Source organism: Hyperoodon ampullatus (assembly GCF_949752795.1).
Source record: "Hyperoodon ampullatus genome assembly, chromosome: 14".
Classification (NCBI taxonomy): domain Eukaryota; kingdom Metazoa; phylum Chordata; class Mammalia; order Artiodactyla; family Ziphiidae; genus Hyperoodon; species Hyperoodon ampullatus.
Window position 1 is genome coordinate 8,413,943 of NC_136927.1, and position 23,637 is coordinate 8,437,579.

The window sequence follows — 23,637 nt, forward strand, 5'->3', positions numbered from 1 at the left end:
CAAATAATCAGAAATGAGAGTAGACACGTGATAGACCCTAACTAGCAAAAGTATATATCCCTGATTACCTGTAATAGACCTACTTAATGTCTGTTGCCCTGGTTTGGATGATAAAATTACACAGTCACCCTAACTTGCCACTGTTGAAGTCTAAGGTAGAAAATACCTGGAATGTAAACAGATACTTGAAATAAGTTAGTTTTGCTGTTATTATTGTTCTTGCATTCATTTTATTATACTTGCATAAAATGCCCCTCTACTAACCGCATATATCAATGGCTAAGTCGGTGCTTCACTACCAATTATCCTGAATTTCCTAGATAATCATTAACTTTATATATTTTTTTTACGCTCTACCACTCATATTAAATCCTTCCCCTAAACGGACTACATACACATCCTTGAAGCATTCTTGCTGTCTTAGTCTGTGCTTTCACTAAGGGATTTGGGGGTTCAAATATCTATGAAATTACAAGGCATTTAAAGTAATTTCCCTAGGAATTTGTAAGGAACTATTCTCTTCCTTCATAGCTAGTTTTCTCACATAAGGGGCCATTACTGTACACTTCTCTTGGATCTTTGTCCACTCTAGTGATAATGTGATATAGTATCTACTCTGTAATTAAGACCTGGCAATAGCATTACATTCTTAAAAAAAATCAACAGTGTAGCTAGCCCAAAAGCAGTCACTTGGCAAATAAAGAGAACTTGGTGCTCAACTATTTTCACATGCAAGTGAGTTTATTTTCCAGGATTTATCATTGCTAAAAAATACTGATTACAATATGTGTTATATAAACAACCATTCCAATTTGATTAGATTATATACAATCCCTATGTTCTAGGTGATCTGATAAGAAACAATATGACTTCTATCCATCTTATTTTATGGTATACTTGCCATATACATATATGCATGTGGTGATCCACAGCAAATAATCTCTTCTAAATTTTCAATCATCTGACTATTTTTTTATTTATGCCAGAGACAACAGAAAATAATGATTCCCCAGGAAAGAATTAAATATCTAAATTATTCACTACAAAATGTATTGAATCTTTACATCATACTTGAAGAGAGGGCCCTATATTATATTTTATGCAGTAGATCAATGTAACTGAAGATGATGTTGCTGGATGCCAATGTCCAGGAGCTTGGCAGCAACAAAATCAGAAGATACATAATTTTAAGGGATAAGTATGAGAAGAGAGGTAGAATTCTCTGTGCCACTGCTCCCCTACCCTCATTCCTCAAAAGGACTTATTGGCCAAAGAGTAGGGATTTGTTGGCCCTCTGAGGAATCAGTGAACCAAAATATTTCAAAACAAAAGAGACCTTTGATATAATTAAGCCCCAACTCATTTTATGTATGAGAAAATTATGACCCAAAGAGGTTGAATGAGTCACCCAACGGCTACCTGATAGCTTAATGAAAGAGCAGAGCTTGGAGAGGTTTTACTACATGTTATCTTATGATTTTGGAGGAAAAAAAAAAATTTCAAGCAGACCAGAAGCCAGAAGAAAAATGAAGTTGGAATAAAAAGTATGAAGGAAACAAGGTGAAGATTAAGTAGAGTTCCAGAAATTAAAGAAATTAAGCACATAGAAAATAAAAGGACTTTAAAAATGTAAGACAAAGTAGGGGGTGGATGAGAATGAAAACAAGGACTTAAAAGATGTTACTAACTCCAAGATGGCATTTTATGAACCAATACAAAAGGAAAAAAATACAACGAACTCTAATTGCAACATGCCATTGATCTAACATTTCACAAATATTAAAATGTGAAAAGAAACACTGCTTCTTAGAATCAATGAAACTGGGTAGATGGATAAGACAGCATATTTTGTGTCTGCCAAATATTAGCGTTAGTCATTTCAGTAATTTAGTACCCCCTTTTCTTTCTTCTCTTCCTCCTCTCACTCCTCTTCTCAAAATCATCATAAGCAACATTACTAAGTATCCGCTCTATGAAAATCAAACAACCCATCTAACAGCCCTAACCAGGATCCATTCTATTACAGAAATAGTCTTTTGCTCACTGTGATTCCTGGAACTCATCTGTGGTAAATAAAGATAACCCAGTGTAAACATTAAAACTTCTAAAAACTGTACTCTAAGGCTATGCCAGAATGAACGAAGATGAACTACTTCACACATTTAGTGTGTTTGAATGAAGAGCAGAGGAAGGAAAGGAAGCAGCAACATGGAGCATCTGAGCACTGAGCAAGGGCTGCTAAACACAGGGTTCCCCAAACCTGCTAGGACCCCAGCCTGCTGAGGGCAGGAATTTTGAACCCTGTTGATCTAATCTCTCCTTTCATTTCAGTTATTCTTGGCCACACATCAAAATCCAGTCTCCTCGGTCACTGCCCAAACAGCTGTATTTCCTACCCACAGCTCTAGCTGGCCTCTAACCATTTTATTCTCAAACTCTCCTTTTGCTGTAAATACCCTCCATCTTCAACCTAATTCTAGAATATTCTCTAAACCTTATTTCTTCAACTAGACCCTGGCCTTCTCATAAAGAAATGACTCATTCTCTCACCACATACCATAGGACCACAGGTGGCACTCTTCTAGTTGTCACATTTAGACCATTACTTTCCCAATCTCATCACAAAGCCTCCCCATTTGGAGCTACACATCACCTGACTGCATTACTCTGCTCCTCCCTGCTGCTGTCATTTTTCCCTCTTTCAGATATCCCCTTAATTCCGTGAAGAGTCTGACACCTGACTGAGACTTACTTCCCACTCCAAAGTATGTTACAACATTGCTGACTTCAACACGTACGTCACTATCTCTTTAACAACCTAGTATGCAAGTTCTTTGACCTTCTCTCCAACATATAAACCATCTTTACTTAGACTTCTGTGAAACTTATTAGTACTTAGAACTGTTCAACTTCAAAATACTGAATTCCAGCATGGTAGTCTCTCGTGGTTGCTCCCTTTTCAAGCCTTCTCACTTCTTAACTTACATATATCTACTTGAAGGTCAGAGAAGTCCCTAGAATTGATTGTGGTATGTGCACAGTTTTAGGGCATTCTTTCTTGACTCTTCCTTTCCTTCAGTTGCTTAAGGAGTACATGGGACAGAATTTAGGGAGATCTACAGTACAAGATCAAAATAAGATGCAAATCACATGCAAATCTGTATGTCCTATTAGGTGTCCAGCATGGACTAGATGTTAAAAGAATTAAAAGAGGTGGTAAAAACAAGGACAACTCCTGAGAGATTGTTTGGCACCCTGCCAAGTGTTTTAAGTGACCAGAAAAAACTGACATGTTTAGCTGACAAGAAAACAAAAAGAGAGGAAGCTACTATAAAGTAAAACACGACAGTAACTTTGGAACGTCAGGAAGTGAGGTTTTTTTATTTCATTGTAGAAATGAGGAAGCATTCAGAAAATTTAATTTAGGTTGATAAAAAGTACCTTCTGTTATGATGTCTGTATCCCTAACAAAAAGTCTATCTCCTTTTCTATATTTGCATTTAATATGACTTTTTCTATACTTCTTTTGGAGCCACTAAAATATATATACTTTAAATTATCTCTTTCGTTTTAATATTTATAGTCCAGAGGAAGTGAAAAATAATATGTTGATCTCATTATCAATGTGTCTGTATTTCTCTCTCTGTGTGTGTGTGCGTAATCAAAAAAAGCATAGGATTGAGAATTCAGGAATTTATATTCTAGCCTTAGTTCACCTCACCTATAAAATATGCGAATGTTGAACCAGAACTTTATAAATGCAAATGATTTCCTTCCTGCCTTCCTGCCTTCTTGCCTTCCTTCCTTCTTTCTTTCCTTAAAACTATCCACATACCACAACCAAGTCCCAGTATTCAGCAACTGTGAGAAAAGAATGAAACTCCATGGCATGCTCTATTTAATTCTAGACTTGCACTTTATCACACTGCATGTAACTTTCTTTTTCCTTGTCTATATCCCCACTAGTCTGGCAGCTCGCTGAGGAAAATGCTATATTCGGTTCATTTTGGGGTCCCTGGCATCTAGCATAGTGCTTGACACATAGCAGATACACAAATATTTGATGAATGGTACATAAACAAACGGATACTCTTTCCATTTTTTTTTTGGTTTCAGTACTTGTTTTTGCATGGAGTTATAGTCACAGTACTTTGTAATATATAGCATACATTCAAAGAATGACAAACTGAGGATAAGAGTGCAGATTACGGCTACAAAACAAAATAGCTACCAAAGTATAGAACATACATATATATACTTTAATCCTCACAATAATCCTACAACATAGGTATTATTATCATCATCCTAATTTTATAGTCATAAAACCAGGGCACAGAAAGTTTAAGTAATGTATTAAAAGTAATAAATGGTGGAAGTAAGATTCAAACCCAGGCAGTCTGGCTCCAGAGTCTGTGCTCTTAGCCACTATGTCACATTGCCTCTTTAAAAGGTGCTTAGGATTATCCAAAGCACCTTTAAGAAAGAACATGACTCTTTTTGAATTATGGTTTTCTCAGGGTATATGCCCAGTAGTGGGATTGCTGGGTCGTATGGTAGTTCTACTTGTAGTTTTTTAAGGAACCTCCATACTGTTCTCCATAGTGGCTGTATCAATTTACATTCCCACCAGCAGTGCAAGAGTGTTCTCTTTTCTCCACACCCTCTCCAGCACTTATTGTTTCTAGATTTTTTGATGATGGCCATTCTGACCGGTGTGAGATGATACCTCATTGTAGTTTTGATTTGCATTTCTCTAATGATTAATGATGTTGAGCATTCTTTCATGTGTTTGTTGGCAATCTGTATATCTTCTTGGGAGAAATGTCTGTTTAGGTCTTCTGCCCATTTTTGGATTGGGTTGTTTGTTTTTTTGTTATTGAGCTGCATGAGCTGCTTGTAAATTTTGGAGATTAATCCTTTGTCAGTTGCTTCATTTGCAAATATTTTCTCCCATTCTGAGGGTTGTCTTTTGGTCTTGTTTATGGTTTCCTTTGCTGTGAAAAAAGCTTTTAAGTTTCATTAGGTCCCATTTGTTTATTTTTGTTTAAATGTTCATTGCAGCTCTACTTACAATAGCCAGGACATGGAAGCAACCTAAGTGTCCATCAACAGATGAATGGATAAAGAAGATGTGGCACATATATACAATGGAATATTGCTCAGCCATAAAAAGAAACGAAATTGAGTTATTTGTAGTGAGGTGGATGGACCTGGAGTCTGTCATACAGAGTGAAGTAAGTCAGAAGGAGAAAAACAAATACCGTATGCTAACACATATGTATGGAATCTAAGAAAAAAAAAAAAGGTCATGAAGAACCTAGATGGGAATAAGGATGCAGACCTGCTAGAGAATGGACTTGAGGATATGGGAAGGGGGAAGGGTAAGCTGTGACAAAGTGAGAGAGTGGCATGGACATATATACACTACCAAATGTAAAATAGATAGCTAGTGGGAAGCAGCCGCATAGCACAGGGAGATCAGCTCGGTGGTTTGTGACCACCTAGAGGGGTGGGATGGGGAGGGAGGGAGACGCAAGAGGGAAGAGATATGGGAACACATGTATATGAATAACTGTATATGAAACTAACACACCACTGTAAAACAATTATACTCCAATAAAGATGTTAAAAAAAAAAAAACTTAAAACAAGACACACACACACACACACACACAAAGAAAGAACGTGACAATATGACCACGTGCCTTTGTAATAAGAAATCTTGCAAAGTCAATTCTGGCAAGTTCTCGCTGACACTATCCACTTGTGGCCTAAACATGTTTAACCAGAGTTCCTCTGTCATGTGCATCCATACAAATACACATTACACACATGCACTCATATAAAAATACATATGCATGTGTACTCATACTTCTACTATGCACACAAGTGTACACACACACATACACACAATATTGTTCTTTTTAAAACTTTCCTATCATATTACTCTATTTCATGGCATTTTTACTAATATCCATGTTCTACTCTTCTAAGAACAGATGACAGTACAATGAATAGCATAAATTGGGGGTAGATACAGGTCAATAAAATGACAAACTATCTTTCATGCACTAGAGCTTGGCAAAGTAAAGCATACTTGGCCCCAACCATTTTCAAGGCTTCATGAGCTAAGGAACGTCAATCTGTTTCCAATTCATTTACACAACTCTTTGGAATGTTGTTCTATAACAACTGATTGATTCACAAATTCTCCCCGCCTCCCCTCCAATTCCTTATAAACAAAGAACAGAAGAGGCTCCTACTCCTTCAAATACCCAAGAGAGTGTTCAGCAACTGTGAGAAAAGAATGAAACTCCATGGCATGCTCTATTTAATTCTAGACTTGCACTTTATCACACTGCATGTAACTTTCTTTTTCCTTGTCTATATCCCCACTAGTCTGGCAGCTCGCTGAGGAAAATGCTATATTCGGTTCATTTTGGGGTCCCTGGCATCTAGCATAGTGCTTGACACATAGCAGATACACAAATATTTGATGAATGGTACATAAACAAACAGATACTCTTTCTATTTTTTTTCTTTGTTTTCAGTACTTGTTTTTGCATGGAGTCACAATACTTTGTAATATATAGCATACATTCAAAGAATGACAAACTGAAGATAAGAGTGCAGATTATGGCTACAAAACAAAATAGCTACCAAAGTATAGAACCTAGTATATTAAAAATAAGTGGCTCCAAAGCAGTAGTAAAATTGAATTATAAAATTTAAGAGAAAAGAACTATTTATTTTTAGCACTTTAACTTTACATATTTGTACTTAGAAAGTTCAAAACATTTCTTATTGTTTTTCAAACGACTCTAACTATTCAAGTTAAGGGAGTTGACATTAAAGAAATCTTTATATTAATCAATATATCATCATCAACATAATTGTAACTTTAAAATGCTTTTCAGAGATGAAAGATACTCAAACGATACAGGTAATAATTGAAATGTTCTAAGGAGTAAAAGCAGTTGATTCCTGTTAACTTCTATTAGCTGCAACTTTTACCATGAAATCGCAAAATAACTAATTAGTACCCATTTAATAAAAGAATAAGCTAGTTCATAAATCATCAGTAAATTACAGGGCTCCTTAATATAAAAATAGAATTTTTTTAAAGTTGTGAAAACATTTTGACTCCCTTTATATTTTAAGTAATCTTAACAGAAAGTACTGTATTAAAAAGAATGCTTACATTTATACTGAAATATTTCCTTAAAGAGTTTTTATACAAAATATAGTGTACTTAAAAAAAAATTTTTTTAACTGTCCAGTTTTAGGCTTAAAATAAAAGTGAAAAATCAATTCCAGGTAGTTTGCAGAACTAAATAAGAAAAGCAAAGTAATAAAATGTCTAAAGGAATACATAGGAAAATACTTTAAGTAGGGAAAGAGTTCTTTAACAGGAACAAAAAGCACTGGCAATACAGTAAACAATCAATAAATTGGATTACATTAAAAATAAAAGCTTCAATTTTAAAAAGACACTATTAAAAGAATGAAAGGTACACCTCATAGTGAGAAAAGGTATTTCCAACACTGACAATGAACAAGTCTCTAGAAATCCTACAATTCTATTTTGCAACATCCTAGAGGGAGCATCAAAGAATAGCAGGTTGTAGTTATCGGTGTGGTTTGCCAAAGATTTCCAGCTCTTTCTACTTCCTGTCCTCGTTGTGGTTTGGTGGGAACATGCAGTGCGTTCTTGCAAATGAGCGGTGAGCAGAAGCTGCATGTTTGAGGCCTCCCATCGTTCTCTCTTTTGCCCTGACCTGGCATCCAATGACACTGAAAATGATGGCTGCTCTGTCAGAAGGGACCTCCAGGAGTGATCTTCAATGGACATGTAGGCAGGTGAGGTAGTATGAGGGGTATGTGTGTAGTAGACTGTGATATAAAATGTATTCTTACTGTGGATCACAGTAAAAAATAAATCTGAAGGGATATTCTAAAAAGAATCATATGAATGAACTGTCCCTAGGTGGAGGGTGTTCCTGTGAGGCACTATCAACCAAAGACAAATTGAAATTGAACTAAATTCCTGAGAATGAGTAACTAAAGCAAGGAAAATGGATAGGGTAAATGCTACTCCCTCCAAACTTATCTGCACATATTCTCCATCAGAATCACTGGGGGAGCCTGTATGAAAATTCATCCATTCATTCAATAAATGTTCGAGAGCCTTTATTAAGTGTCATATCACAGGAGACAGAGCAGTGAAAAAAGCAGATAAGCCCATATCCACACTGGCCTGTATTGTGGGGTAGATAGTAGAAGTAGCTTCTAAAGCCACACACTCTGTTCTCCTAAACTCGTCTTAGGGTTACTTTGTTTGAAAAATGTATCCTTCGTGTACACTTCCAGCCAGGAGATCTACATATCCTTCTTTGCTAATTTTTCACCAAGAAGATGAATAATAATAATAGTGTGTTTTTATCACATGTGTTTCAATAAGTTCATCAACTAGATCATAAAAGGAAAAAGGGTTGGAAATACTATTAGAGTGCACATATTAAAATGGAGGCTTTATTAGCAAGTAACACTACATACTTGAAATTTTACCTTATAATTTGTATATCATTTGCACCTTTTAATTCTATTTTTAGAACCTAATGCTAATTACAGCATTATCACTGAAATATAATAGAGCAAAAGATGTTCATCGTAACTTCTTAGCAACCCTGGCAAAGAACTATTTTGTGAAAATGATTAATACTCTGTCATGGAAATTAGCTGAATTCTTTAAAAGTAAAAAGTAATCCCTTTTCTCCTTATATTACTACAAATAGATGGTAAATGACAAGAATTAAAGTGCTAATTTTACATAATAAAAGAAAAATACAACAAAATATTATAAAATATGTGGAAAACTAAGACCTATTTGTACCTTAATTTTATATTACCACACGTTATGATGCAACATTCATCCTTTTTTTCTCTAAGATACTACAAACCATACTTCAGTGCTAATCATTACAGTTACCCCATCCGCGGGTTCCGCATCTGCAGATACGGAGGGTCCACTGCTCTAGGCCATTGTACTTAAGGGACTTGATCATTTGCAGATTTTGGCATCCTCTGAGGTGAAGAAGAGGGGACCAATCTCCCCGCGGATACCAAGAAACAACTGTATAGACATATTCAAGTGTATTTTTTAGCAGCCCTTAAAGCAAATGTGAAATGAATATTCAAAATTTGATTGAAAAATAGTTTCTAATTATTTTTGAGAGAATTAGGGCACTGGAAAAATATCTGAAAAGCAAAATAATATTAGCAAAATCCTCAATATACCACAGGATTCAGCCCTGAATAGTAATATACCAGTAAGTGTTTCAAATAAACACGTTCAGAAAGATTTTTAGTGTTATATGTTCTTTAGGAAAGAAAACAAACGTTCTCCAAAATAGCATATTTGCATCCCTATCTTTTTTTAATGCTCTATTTGCTATCAGAGATTACAGATTTGTGTATTAATGACATTTAAAATTATCAAACATTTGGAAATATATTTGCTATTCACATTTGAGAGTCCCTGATTTTTCTGAATAATTTTTGCTTTAAATTTTTGTTTCATATTTCTTCTCATTTAATTGTACCTATTTGTTAAGATTTTTAAAGTGAAGAGCATACAAAACAAGCAAATGTGCATAGTCTGTATCTCACACTAAACAAGAAAGTAATGTGTGATTCTTGCTGTCTTACCCAGGCTTAAAAAATATATATGCCTTGCATTATCATTTGAACTGTAAAGGTCAAAGAGGAAGTCGTCCTCTAACCTAGAAAACACACAGAATTTCAAATTCAGAAGTCTGAAAAAGTTTATATTTTGACCCCTTAGTGATGAAATCTTCTGATTTTGATCAAAACCACTCTACTTGATCTGAATTGCAAAGATGAGGAAGAGAATCTGAACATGTTTTTGAGTAATAAAAATTCAAACACGTAATAAACATTTTTTAAAATAGCTTTTATGGAAACATATTCACAACCTAAAAATCTAGATTAAGATTTTAGAAAATACCCAAAATAGGGGAAATTAGTACATTTGGGGGGAAATCTACTGTACCATACTTCATATACCTTAGAGAAGATAAAAATATAACTCTGGCCATGTGGATCAATGCATACAACACCCCTGCTCCTTGTCAGTTATTTGTTAAGGATACACTTTCAGCATTAAAGAAATATGAAGTCAAGAAGTTTTTTAAAAGTTATGTGTAAACATTTCCTCTGAAAACCACAAGGTTATATTTACTAACATAAGACCAAAAATACACTTATCTGAAGTAAAAGGTGTTTATTAAAGCAAGAGGGAAATGGAAGCTCTGAAATGTTTTTCACAAAATCCCTACTACTCATAAAACATACCATTTATATGTACCATTTGTATCAAATGACTAAAGTTTAAAGCACAAGAGGTACAATGACAAGCAAAACAACAGGAAATTATATTGCAAAACTGAATTTTACAGAATAAAGAAAATTAATTGGGCACACCTAATGTTTTGGAGTTTCAATGCTAAATTAATGTTTCAACTAAGTAAGAGTGTAGCTCTAAAAGTTAGAGTCTAAACAAACATGTACTGAACACCTACTATTGCCAGGTTCTGTTCTAGGAGTTCAAGACATAGCAGTGAACAAAACACACAAACCCCTGTCTTCATGGGACTACGTGCTAATAAGGGGAAAAGAGACAGAAAACAAAATAAGTAACATATATAATATGTGACTATTTAAGCAGAAGTGCACAGACTAAAGTGGGGAAATCAATAGTTTTTAATGGTCAGAGTCTCTTCTTTGGAGTTTTTATATGGAGAAGAGAAAAAAGAACATCAGCAGTAAACCTTCTAGATGAAAATAAAGCCATCCAAAGCTCACTCCACATGTTTTCTGATCTCAGATAGCCAGGATCATTATTGGGGGAGAAGGGGGGTTGGGGGAGGGGAGGAGAGACAGGAAAGTCTCCAAATAGATTCACATCACCCACTCACAATATGATTGGAGAGACCTAATTTGGATAAACTTAGCATAGATTTAATGTAATTTTCTCCTGCTTCTGGTAATTATGCAATTCTGTATTTAGCTCTCTAGATTTCTTCCTCCATTTTCTATCTCTCATTTTTTAGGAACACTTCCCTTCTGATACATTTAACATAATTTTCTCAAGGCAATGTGTCCATAGTGAGACACATGCAATGATTATAAGTGGTAGACAATTTAAATTTTTTTTAATTTTATTTATAGATATGTGCTTAGAAAAAGATTTAGAATTTTTCAAAAATGACTACATTTAAAGTAAACCTCAAGGAAAAAAAGTAAATAAATGGTTGATTATTGGGCACAAAAATTATGCAGATGAGCTCCTCAAGAGAATAAATTAATGACAGAAGCTTGAGAAACAGTTTTAAGGAAATTCAGCTTCCTTAAACTTCATTGGTTTTTAACCATTCTAGACCTTTTTTCTAGTATTTCCCTAAACTTCACCAACTTTATACTTCAATGGTCTCTTTACTTTGTACTGCCCACTATGTCCATGTATAGAAAAGCATAGTAAAGAAATTTAAAAACATAATTTTTCCTAGGTGTCTGTTTTCCAATAGCTTCAATAAGTATTTCTTTTCCATTGGCTTCAGAAGCTGTTTTTTAGCATTAAGATAAAACAATGCTAGTGGTAATGTTATTTTGGTTCCTTTTATTTAATCTTTAATAGGTTTTAGCCATTTTACCTTTCATATTCTAGCATGTGTAGAAATAGTATCATTTACTTTATTCTATCTTTAATTCAGTCATTTCTTACTTGAGAAAAATATCCAGCAGTCTGAGAAAGTATGGTGAATTCAGTTAAATCTTATCCAGACATACCCTTCGAAACACAAGGTTAGATAAAACAAAGACAGTGAAGTAAGACTAAAATTAAATGTTTTAAAGGTTAAAATACATACACTTCATTATATAATAGAGAATACAGAACATTCTCCAACTGCAGCAGCCCAATTTCAGCTTTCTTTCTTGAAGTACCCTTAGCAAATGTTTTTCAGGAGAAAAAGAAGATAGGCAATTATGAAGGAGAGGAAAAATCATGCTGCACAGTGCAATAAGACAGATGGTTTCATCCCTGAATCTATTTTTTAGTACATGGCAGTTATGAAGTTTTGTTGTGATCTGATAGTACCTAGGTCTTCAAACACATGTGAATTCATCTGTCACTTAATTTCATAACTCTAGGAGTACCAGCAATAAGTGTGTGTAGCTTTCAAAATCTGTATATGATGTTATCAAACTATTATAAAAATGTTATTTTCCAGTTAGGTAACAAATATTCATTTCGATCATAGTATTTGCTGACAATCAATTACAACTCCATGAGGAACAAAAAAATATCTTAAAATAGCAATGCTATCACTGGATTGAAATCAGATCACTTTATAAAATCACACTTTCAGCTATCCTTATTATTGAATTTTTAAAATCAGATTCAAGTAACTCTGGTAAAAAGGTTGGCATTATTGCCATTATTGTTATTATTATTATTTTATTTCTACAATAAGTTGGAATCTGAAAAATTAAATTAGGTACACCAAGGACAATTTGATATATTTGAAAAGGTAGTAAGATAGCAAATTGTATGGGTGAAAAAAGATTAAGGAATCAGACAATTCCCCACCCATCTACAATTCCCCAAAGGCAATCAACAATTTTCCAAATGAATGGCCATTTTCAAAAGGATATGATGGTCTAAGCAGAGCAGTCATACTACTTAAGAATCTGGCTCAAGAAGCATCTTCCAATCTACTTTTTAGAAGTAGCATGGGGCTAGAAGAGGTGGTAAATATTCACATTATGTTTAGACAATTAAATAAAATAAAAAGAAATCAATAATGATAATCACCTATTTCTGTAATGACTTCTATTTTTCAAAGTAAAACTAAAAGAAATGTAAATGAGGAGACTATGATATCTAGAGGTGGGGTGGGGACAAGGAGAAATCTGTCTATAATACAACACAGACATGTCATTACTTAAAATTGGCAGCTGAGCATCTACTTATGTAGTCCCCTTACTCTGCCCTTAATACGATAAAAATGGGACAGCACATCCCCTCACCCAAACCCACACAGAGCCCCAAGGCAGGTACAAATCAGTTCATTTCAGAATGAAAAAACCTATGCATAGTCAATCTTGGTTAGAAAAAGGTGAGTTATTTCATCCTTTTCAGCATCCCCTATCTAATCCTTCTGGGTAGGCTAGATGTCAGAGTTGTTACCCCTATACTTTGTAAAGTTACTCTCCTTTATCCACCTACTTCTTCCATGGGGCTTTGAACTCTTAAACTCCTGATCCAAAGTCCTGCTTCTTCTCCTTCCAGACTCTGACTTAAGTTGATGATCATTTTATTCTGGTTCCCACCCATCTGAGTGTAGCTCTAGAGTACTTCCAATTATTCAATTACTCCACTATCAGTTGTATTATAAAATGCCACCTTATGTTTTCCTGGCTTAGTATGTTTTATGTCCTCAGAAAGGTGGTAGGGTACACATTTTGCCGGACATATATCTCAAAATCACTCTGAAGAATTAAAACCAAAAAGCTTTACAAGAGAGGATAGCACTTGATTACAATGGATTCTGCTATAAAAACAAACTTGATATGACAATAAGGATCCTGATGGTAGATCTCATGGAGGAACCTCAAAAAAGGTAGAATCCAAAGCCTTTGAATGGTGTCTTAGGGCCACCTCTAATTCTGATGCTGGAGACATCAAAATTAGATGCAGTGACCTTCTGTGGCCCCTCTCCAAAACTTGTTGGTGCAGCTAGGTGAGCAGAAACAGGACAAAGCCTGTCTCTTGGGAATCCATGGTCTTTTCTCCATCCCTGCCACCTTCACCTTGCCTTTGCCCCTTCCCAGTTCTTTTTAAAATAATATGATTGAGCTTCAGCTCTCTAGCCTTGTCTCTCCACTTCATCTGATCACTTTTTCCACTTGGCTCTTGACTCTGGTTTTTGTCATGGTCATCCTATTCTTGCCCCTCTGGAAGTGGGGATGATAATCTCGTTGTTCCTGCTTCTGTCTTGGCTCTCCCTCAAGATCTTAGCCTGGACCTACCCTACTGGCCCCCCTCCTTCCTGCCACTGCAGGATGGATCCCCTGTCCTGATGAACCCTTTAGCATTCCTGCTTGAGGGGCCCTCTGGTCAAACTTACCTGTTCCTCTTACTACCAAAAAGGACTTGTCATATTCAAGATAAACTCCAAATTCTGTTGTATGGTGCATATAGTGGAACACCTGTGTTTTTGTTTTGTCCAGCATTCACCCCCACTTCTTCTAGTAACAGTAACTTGAACTTTCCTTGGAAATTTATGACACTACCATTAGATACTGCCATGATACTTCAATCATGGTATACCCATTTTTGCTAAGGGGTAGAAAGGTGATAAAAACATGGCCAGAAACTGCTCTCTCCTTAGAATATAATTGCCGAGCAGAGTGACAAAAGGCTGCACGAAGTTCAGTCTGAGACATTCTAACGGCATACCCCTACCGAGGTATGAACACAGAAGCCTAGCCTCTGCTCTTTCCTAAACTGGTTCCTCAAATTTCCCTTCAAGTATGGTGTCTGCGAGTACCCACTCAGTCGTCCAATACATCCCCTGAATGGCTATTAGCAGAGCTGGCTTCTGCTGATGGCAATCAAAACTTTATCTTTTTCAGTCTAAAAAAAATCATGACAATTTACTTCTGTATGTTTCTGTCACCTCACTCACAGAAGCAGAAGCTCTGATACATCCTTCAATGTCTTCCTCTCCATCCCATCATCATTACCATGCTGTCCTGGCCTGTATTTAGAAATGCAACATCCTCTGCCTGAAAAGATTTTTCATCCATTTCTATTTCTAACACTAGAATAACATCTGTCTTATCCCTGCTCTGTGCTCCTTATTTGAACTTATCCTATCACATTATAATAATTTGTTTGCTAGTTTATTTTCTCTAAGTAAAAGCACTGTATCTTTCATTGCCATATATCCAGCACAGTGCCTAACATATGGTAGGTGCCTAAATACTTGTTGAATAATGAATGATGAACAAAAACTCTGAGATGTAATGTGTAGTACCCATTGCTGGTGCCCTACTAAACTCCTTTTACTGGCTGGTGCACCCATTATCCACCTGCTATAAGTGTTGACTGCCAATGTCTCCCACCAGCCCCATTCTCTGGAGAAATGAACTGCAACCAATGACTAAGTGGAGAACTTTGAAACGCCAGCCCCTTGCTTCAATGTGGGACAAACTCTGTGGTGCAATTCACAGATACCCATAGTATCACCCGGAAGCTGAACTATAACTGATGTATAACCTAATCTTGCTTAACTCCTCCTTCGCCATGTCCTGCTTCCCTCCCTCTCCTTCTCCTAAGAATCCTCCCTCAATTAATACTGTGCACACAAATCCCTTTCTCAGGTTCCGTTTACAGAAAATCCAGCCTCCGGAGGTAACATTAATACAAGATGTTTTAATATATTTTGTTCCAAAATTGAGGCTGTTGGGATGAATTCAGGGGACTGCATCAGAGCAAATCTATTTCAGATGATGCAGTAGAATAAAATGTAAAGTTGGTGTGTGGCCTACACAAAGATCTTTGAGACTATTAAAAAGAAGATCCTAAGCAGAACAAAGACGCCTCAAAGGACAATTATTTTTATTTCTGAGAAGATCCTCCCTCTAGAAACACTACCTCTATCAGACATTAAATCAGAGTAATAATAGGAATTAAAAAATGGCCATTTGGTTCATCAGTGCAATTTAAATTGACAGAGAATGTAAAAGATATTATTTGCTAAGTGACTAAGCAACATTAAAGAAAATGTATTTTAAAAAATCTAATCTTGGGATAGCTTCAAGATGGTGGAAGAGTAAGATGTGGAGATCACTTTCCTCCCCACAAATACATCAGAAATACATTTACATGTGGAACAACTCCTACAGAACACCTACTGAACTCTGGTAGAAGACCTCAGATTTCCAAAAAGGGTCTTGGTGCTCCAGCCGGGTGTCAGGCATGTGCCTCTGGGGTGGGAGAGCCGAGTTCATGACACTGGTCCACCAGAGACCTCCTGGCTCCATGTAATATCAGACAGTGAAAGCTCTCCCAGACATCTTGATCTCAACACTAAGACCCAGCTCCACTCAATGACCAGCAAGCTACAGTGCTGGACACCCTTTGCAAACAACTAGCAAGACAGGAACACAAACTCACCCATTAGCAAAGAGGCAGCCTAAAAGCATAATAACACCACAGACGCCAGAAAACACACACCTGACGTGGTCCTGCTGACCAGAAAGACAAGATGCAGCCTCATCCACTAGAACACAGGCACCAGTCCCCTCCACCAGGAAGCCTACACAACACACTGAACCAACCGTAGCCACTGGGGGCAGACACCAAACACAACAGAAACTACGAACCTACAACCTGCAAAAAGGAGACTCCAAACACAGTAAGTTAAGCAAAATGAGAAGACAGAGAAATACACAGCAGATGAAGGAGCAAGGTAAAAATCCACGAGACCAAACAAATGAAGACGAAATAGGCAGTCTACTTGAAAAAGAATTCAGAGTAATGATAGTAAAGATGATCCAAAATATTGGAAATAGAATGGAGAAAATACAAGAAATTTTTAACAAGGATCTAGAAGAACTAAAGAGCAAACAAACAATGATGAACAACACAATAAATGAAATTTAAAGTTCTTTAGAAGGAATCAACAGCAGAAGAACTGAGGCATAAGAACAGATAAGTGACCTGGAAGATAAAAGAGTGGAAATAATTACTGCAGAGAAGAATAAAGAAAACAAAATGAAAAGAATTGAGGACAGTCTCAGAGACCTCTGGGACAACATTAAATGCACCAACATTGAAATCATAGGGGTCCCAGAAGAAGAAAAGAAAAAGAAAGGGACTGAGAAAATATTTGAGGAGATTATAGTTGAAAACTTCCCTAATATGGGAAAGGAAATAAATAATCAAGTCCAGGAAGCTCAAACAGTCCCATACAGGATAAATCCAAGGAGAAACACATCAAGACACATATTAAACAAACTACCAAAAATTTAATACAAAGAAAAAATATTAAAAGCAGCAAGGGAAAAACAAAAAATAACATACAAGGGAATCCCCATAAGGTTAACAGCTGATCTTTCAGCAGAAACTCTGCAAGCCAGAAGGGAATGGCAGGACATATTCAAAGTGATGAAAGGGAAAAACCTACAACTAAGATTACTCTACCCAGAAAGGATCTCATTCAGATTCGACGGAGAAATTAAAACCTTTACAGACAAGCAAAAGCTAAGAGAATTCAGCACCACCAAACCAGCTTTACAACAAATACAAAAGGAACTTCTCTAGGCAAGAAACACAAGAGAAGGAAAAGACCTACAGTAACAAACCCAAAACAATTAAGAAAATGGTAATAGAAACATACATATCGATAATTACCTTACATGTAAAAGGGTTAAATACTCCAACCAAAACACAAAGACCGGTTGAATGTATACAAAAACAACACCATATATATGCTGTCTACAAGAGACACATTTCAGACCTAGGGACATGTACAGACTGAAAGCGAGGGGATGGAAAAAGATATTCCATGCAAATGGAAAGCAAAAGAAAGCTGGAGTAGCAATTCTCATATCAGACAAAATAGACTTTAAAACAAAGACTATTACAAGAGACAATGAGGACACTACATAATGATCAAGCGATCAATCCAACAAGGACATATAACAATTGTAAATATTTATGCACCCAACACAGGAGCACCTCAATACATAAGGCAAATGCTGACAGCCATAAAAGGGGAAATTAACGGCAACACAATCATAGTAACGGACTTTAACACCCCACTTGCACCAATGGAAAGATCATCCAAAATCAAAACAAATAAGGAAACACAAGGTTTAAATAATACATTAAACAACATGGACTTAATTGATATTTATAGGACTTTCCATCCAAAAACAACAGAATACACTTTCTTCTCAAGTGCTCATGGAACATTCTACAGAAGAGATAATACCTTGGGTCACAAATCAAGCCTTGGTAAATTTAAGAAAATTGAAATTGTATCAAGCATCTTTCCCGACCACAATGCTATGAGACTAGATATCAATTACAGGAAAAACACATGGAGGCTAAACAATAAACTACTTAATAACCAAGAGATCACTGAAGAAATAAAAGAGGAAATTAAAAAATACTGAGAAACAAATGACAATGAAAACACAATGACCCAAAACCTATGGGATGCAGCAAAAGCAGTTCTAAGGGAAGTTTATAGCAATACAATCCTACCTCAAGAAACAAGAAAAATCTCAGATGAACAACCTAACCTTACACCTAAAGCAATTAGAGAAAAAAAGACCAAAAAAAACCCAAAGTTAGCAGAAGGAAAGAAATCATAAAGATCAGATCAAAAATAAATGAAAAAGAAATGAAGGAAACAATAGCAAAGATCAATAAAATTAAAGGCTGGTTCTTTGAGAAGATAAACAAAATTGATAAACCATTACCAGACTCAGCAAGAAAAAAAGGGAGAAGACTCAAATCAATAGAATTAGAAATGAAAAAGGAGAAGTAAGAACTGACACTGAAGAAATACAAAGGATCATGAAAGGTTACTGCCAAAAAAATGGACAACCTGGAAGAAATGGACAAATTTTTAGAAAAGCACAACCTCCTGAGACTGAACCAGGAAGAAATAGAAAATATAAACAGACCAATCACAAGCACTGAAATTGAGACTGTGATTAAAAATCTTCCAACAAACAAAAGCCCAGGACCAGATGGCTTCACAGGCAAATTCTATCAAACATTTGGAGAAGAGCTAATATCTATCCTTCTCAAACTCTTCCAAAATATAGCAGAGGGAGGAACACTCCCAAACTCACTCTACAAGGCCACCATCACCCAGACACCAAAACCAGACAAAGACGTCACAAAGAAAGAAAACTACAGGCTAATATCACTGATGAACATAGATACAAAAATCTTCAACACAATACTAGCAAACAGAATCCAACAGCACATTAAAAGGTTCATACACCACGATCAAGTGGGGTTTATCCAAGGAATGCAAGGATTCTTCAAAATACACAAATCAACCAATGCGATAAACCATCAAACTGAAGGATGAAACCAAATGATCATCTCAATAGACACAGAAAAAGCTTTCGACAAAACTCAACACCCATTTATGATAAAAATCCTCCAGAAAGTAGGCATAAAGGGAACTTTCCTCAACATAATAAAGGCCATATAGAGCAAACCCACAGCCAACATCGTTCTCAATGGTGAAAAACTGAAACCATTTCCACTAAGATCAGGAACAAAACAAGGATGCCCACTCTCACCACTATTATTCAACATAGTTTTGGAGGTTTTAGCCACAGCAATCAGAGAAGAAAAAGAAATAAAAGGAATCTCAATTGGAAAATAGGTAAAGCTGTCACTGTTTGCAGATGACATGATACTATACATAGAGAATCCTAAAGATGTTACCAGAAAGCTACTAGAGCTAATCAATGAATCTGATAAACTAGCAAATACAAAATTAATTCACAGAAATCTCTTGCATTCCTATACACTAATTATGAAAAATCTGAAAGAGAAATAAACACTCCCATTTACCACTGCAACAAAAAGAAAAAAATACCTAGGAATAAACTTACTTAAGGACACAAAAGACCTGTATGCAGAAAAGTATAAGACACTGATGAAAGAAATTAAAGATACAAACAGATGGAGAGATATACCATGTTTGTGGATTGAAGAATCGACATTGTGAAAATGACTATACTACACAAAGCAATCTACAGATTCAATGCAATCCCTATCAAACTACCAATGGACTTTTTCACAGAACTAGAACAAAAAATTTTACAATTTGTATGGAAACACAAAAGACCCTGAATAGCCAAAGCAATCTTGAGAAAGAAAAATGGAGCTGGAGGAATCAGGTTCCCTGACTTCAGATTATACTACAAAGCTACAGTAATCAAAACAGTATGGTTCTGGCACAAAAACAGAAATATAGATGAATGGAACAGGATAGAAAGCCCAGAGATAAAGCCACGCACCTATGGTCACCTTATCTTTGATAAAGGAGGAAAGAATATACAATGGAGAAATGACAGCCTGTTCAATAAGTCATGCTGGGAAAACTGGACAGCTACAAGTAAAAGAATGAAATTAGAACACTCCCTAACACCATACACAAAAATAAACTCAAAATAGATTGAAGACCTAAATGTAAGGCCAGACACTATAAAATTCTTAGAGGAAAACATAGGCAGAACACTCTATGACATACAGCACAGCAAGATCCTTTTTGACCCACCTCCTAGAGAAACGGAAATAAAAACAAAAATAAACAAATGGGACCTAATGAAATTTACAAGCTTTTGCACAGCAAAGGAAACTGTAAACAAGATGAAAAGACAACCCTCAAAATGGGAGGCAATATTTGCAAATGAAGCAACTGAAAAAGGATTAATCTCCAAAATACACAAGCAGCTCATGGAGCTCAATATCAAAAAAACAAACAACCCAATCCAAAACTGAGCAGAAGACATAGACATTTCTCCAAAGACGACATACAGATTGCCAACAAACACATGAAAGAATGTCAACATCATTACTCATTAGAGAAATGCAAATCAAAACTACAATGAGATGTCATCTCACACCAGTCAGAATGGCCATCATCAAAAAAATCTAGAAACAATAAATGCTGGAGGGGATGAGGAGAAAAGGGAACCCTCTTGCACTGTTGGTGGGAATGTAAATTAATACAGCCACTATAGAGAACAGTATGGAGGTTCCTTAAGAAAAACTAAAAATAGAACTACCATATGACCCAGAAATCCCACTGCTCAGCATATACTCTGAAAAAACCATAATTCAAAAAGAGTCATGTACCACAATGTTCATTGCAGCACTATTTACAATAGCCAGGACATGGAAGCAACCTAAGTGTCCATCAACAGATGAATGGATAAAGAAGATATAGCACATATATACAATGGAATATTACTCAGCCATAAAAAGAAATGAAATTGAGTTATTTGTAGTGAGGTGGATGGACCTAGAGTCTGTCATACAGAGTGAAGTAAGTCAGAAAGATAAAAACAAACACCATATGCTAACAAATATATATGGAAATTAAAAAAATAATTGTTGTGCAGAACCTAGGGACTGGACAGGAATAAAGATGGAGATGTAGAGACTGGACCTGAGGACATGGGGAAGGGGAAGGGGAAGCTGGGATGAAGTGAGAGAGTGGCACTGACATATATACACTACCAAATGTAAAACGGATAGCTAGTGGGAAGCAGCCGCATAGCACAGGGAGATAAGATCAGTGCTTTGTGACAACCTAGAGGTGTGGGATAGGGAGGGTGGGAGGGAGACGCAAGAGGGAGGAGATATGGGCATATATGTTTATGTATAGCTGATTCACTTTGTTATACAGCAGAAACTAACACACCACTGTAAAGCAATTATACTCTAGTAAAGATGTTAAAAAAAATAGATAGTGTTTGGAAAAAAATTATATAAAGTAATGGCACAGAGAGAGGGTCTGAGCAACTTTTGCTAAATAGTCATGGAAATCCTCTTTGATGAGATACCGACCGAGCCAAAAGCTTAATGATGAGAAAGAAGCACCCACACAGACTTGGAGAAATGTGTTCAGACATTTAGTAAATAGGCACTGATTAACTAATCCTTGCCGTGCACTGTGCTGGGTACAAAAGTGTCATCATAAAAGGGAAATGCCCGAGTATGTGACTTGATCAGGGTGAAAGCTATTGTTTTTATTTATTTATTTTATTGGAGTAACACTGCTTTACGATGTTGTGTTAGTTTCTGCTGTACAATGAAGTTAATCAGCTATATGTATTCCTATATCCCCTCCCTCTTGGACCTCCCTCCCACCCATCTAGGTGTTCACAGAGCACCGAGCTGAGCTCCCTGTGCTATACAGCTGGTTCCCACTGGCTATCTATTTTACACATGGTAATGTATTCATGTCAAACCTAATCTCCCAATTCGGTCCCACCCTCCCCTTCCCTCTCTGTGTCCACACGTCCATTCTCTAAGTCTGTGTCTCTATTCTTGCCCTACAAATAGGTTCATCTGTACCATTTTTCGAGAGTCCACAAATATGCGTTAATATACGATATTTGTTTCTCTCTTTCTGGCTTACTTCACTCTATATGACTATCAGAGAGGGGAAAACGTATCAAGGTTAGGTAAATAACCTAGAGGACGTTACTTACTTTGGGGACGAGTGTACAGACCCAAGAAACCTTACAGTTAGATAGAACAGCCAGGGGAATAGTAGAACATTCTGCATTAATTTTTTTTTAAATAAATAAATAAATAAATTTATGGCTGCATTGGGTCTTCATTGCTGCACGCGGGCTTTCTCCAGTTGCGGCGAGCGGGGGCTACTCTTCGTTGTGCATGGGCTTCTCACTGCAGTGGCTTCTCTTGTTGGGAGCATGGGCTCTAGGCGTGCAGGCTTCAATAGTTGTGGCACGTGGGCTCAGTAGTTGTGGCTCGTGGGCTCTAGAGCACCGGTTCAGTAGTTGTGGTGCACGGGCTTAGTTGCCGCATGGCATGTGGGAACTTCCTGGGCCAGGGCTCGAACCTATGTCCCCCTGCATTGGCAGTCGGATTCTTAACCACTGAGCCACCAGGGAAGTCCTGCATTCTTTTAATCACAGGAAAGACAGGAGCCAAGAAGGCATTTTGGAATTTGACTAAGTAAAGATTTTGGTAAAGTGAAAACTTCACTCCTGGTTGCCCTGGAAATGAGGCCCCCAGTTTTTGATAATTATATTATAATGTGAATTGACACATATGAAGTACTTTTTAATTAACTGGTGTAATTACAAGTTCGCCTTGGGGGAAGGCTGGGTAAGAGTTTAGCAGACGTTTGTATAACAGAATAAAGAGAAGAACTTAATTATGTATTAAAGGGTTAAACTGGATTTGTGTGCTAGCAAGTTTGTGATTCTGATAAACCTGTTCTTTGGTCAGAACAAGAGTAAATAAAGGAAATGGATACATAATCACATCTTGTTCTATCTGCCCCCTTACTATCTATTAATCTGGAAGGTTGAGACTACCTAGGAAAGGAAGCAGAAGTAGAGTGATGAGTTAACACGGTGTGGTCTGTAGAGAGACCTAAGACATCAGAGAGGATGAACAGACTGATTTAAATTAGAAATTAGGAAATACTTCACAGAACGGAGATACAGACTCCGAGATGACTGGGTTTTTCCTCAGGCATTAAATAGAGAGAAGGGTTTTTCCTAGGGAGAAGGTAAAAGCATGACTTGTTCAGGGAAGATTCATCATACCTTATCCTGCTCTAATATCCACAGCACCAACAGTATTATAGAAAGAGACAGAAGTTACGATGATGCTGATATTATCCTGAGCCTCCTCAGAGCACATGCATGCCTGCCTGTATGTTGAAGCACCATGAGGTATATGGGTGTACTGGGATTCTTAGAGGAACCAGTAATGAGTCCTAAACAGATAAACCTCAGGTAGAAGCAA

General features: G+C 36.5%; 1 protein-coding gene across 3 annotated transcripts in view; it reads right to left on the minus strand.

Moving 5' to 3' along the window:
• The window catches only part of MACROD2 (mono-ADP ribosylhydrolase 2), a 1,985,837-nt gene that overhangs the window by 1,758,697 nt on the left and 203,503 nt on the right, over positions 1 to 23,637 (minus strand). The window lies entirely within an intron of this gene.